Below are 1776 nucleotides of genomic sequence, written 5' to 3' on the forward strand. Positions count from 1 at the left end.
ATATATAAAGAGAGAGAGAGAGAAATTATTTTTCTAACCACATCAGAAGTATTTAGAAAATAAATATGTGAACTTGATACAAGAGCACATATAATGCTGGAATATATTAAAATGTCATACCAATGGCAACCAACTTTATCTAGGACAAAATAAAACACTACACCCAAAAATGTTAATAGTTTAAAAAACTCATACAATCATCTAGAGAGATTCTGGGAAGTCATTTGTGTTAAAATTCTATATTTATTCTTGATGATGGCATAGAAATTATGCTATTTCAATTTGTGGCCTAAAAGTCAATTCTGAAAACATTCAGTGATAACAGTGGAAGCAAAAAGCCATTTAGCTGAATTATGTGAAAAATATAGTGCTTATATGAATATAGCAATTATGTAATTAATCCTAATAGTCTATATACAATATTGTAGAAAAATGAAAGCCCTAGTCAATGTAATATTATTTTTCTGAAGATTTTTATATAAATTATTTTATTATTTATATACTATGATTTAGGTTTAATCACATTTACAAAGTTGTATATCTTATAAATAATCTGCAGAATATCAAATCTGTTGTGGTGAAGACTCTCCTAATTTTTTTAAAGTTTCAATTGTTCATTTATTTCCCACGGACTTTAAGGTAAGTGGGAGAGAGACCCCAGGCAGGAAGTAGCAGCCAGCTGACGGCTATATCAGGTAAGAGTGAGAGCCCCCAGACAGGAAGCTAAGGGAAATGAACTTGTCTGTTAGTTTGTCATACTGTGGTGGTTTGCATACTGCTGTGAGGCTGCAGGCCGTGTCATCAGTGTTTCAAACACCAGCAAGGTTGCCCATAGAGGATGGGTTTCAGCAGAGCTTCCAGACTGAGACAGATGTGGAAGAAAGAAAAGGCCATCCTCTTCTCAAATAATTGGCCAGTGAAAACTTTATGAATAACAGTGAAACACTGTCTGATATATTACTGAAAAACGTTATGAATAGTCCTGAAACATTGTCCAGTAAAGTGCTAGAAGATGACTCAGATCAGAAGGCACTCAAGATACAACTGTGAAAGAGTGGCCTCATCAGAGTAGAACTCACCTTAATGATACGGATACAGTAGAATTTTCAGGAAATCCATTTGCTGATGTGGCACAACTGAAAATGAGAAGAAACAGCTGCTAATGTCCATTGAAATCAGAATGTGGAATGTCAGAAGTATGAGTCTAGGAAAATTAGAAGTTGTCAAAAATGAATTGGAATGCATAAAGATTGAGATGCTAGACATCAGTGAGTTGAAATGGGCCAGTTTTGGCCATTTAGAATCAGACAACCATATGATTGATCTACTATGTTGGGAATGACAAATTAAAGAGAAGAATGGCATGCCATTCATCACCACAAAAGATGTTTCAAGATCTGTCTTGAAGTACAATGCTATCGATGATAGGATAATATCCATACACTTATGAGGAAGACCAGTTAATATGACTATTATTCAAATTTATGCACCAACCACCAAAGCCAAAGATGAGGAAATTGAAGATTTTCACCAACTTCTGGAGTCTGAAATTGACAGAACATGCAATCAAGATGTGATGATTATCACTGGTGACTGGAATGCAAAAGTTGGAAGCAGACTTAAATGTGAAACCTAGAACTATACAGTTTCTCAAGCAAAATTTAGGGTCAAACTTAAGGGCCCTAATATTAGGTATAAATAGACTACCAAGCATCATTCAAAATGCACCAACAGCAGAAGAGAAGCCAGATGATTGGGACCTTCTAAAAATTAAAT

The sequence above is a fragment of the Orycteropus afer genome, unplaced genomic scaffold (assembly GCF_000298275.1).
Source record: "Orycteropus afer afer isolate SDZICR_OR568_19922 unplaced genomic scaffold, OryAfe1.0 scaffold00351, whole genome shotgun sequence".
NCBI lineage: Eukaryota > Metazoa > Chordata > Mammalia > Tubulidentata > Orycteropodidae > Orycteropus > Orycteropus afer.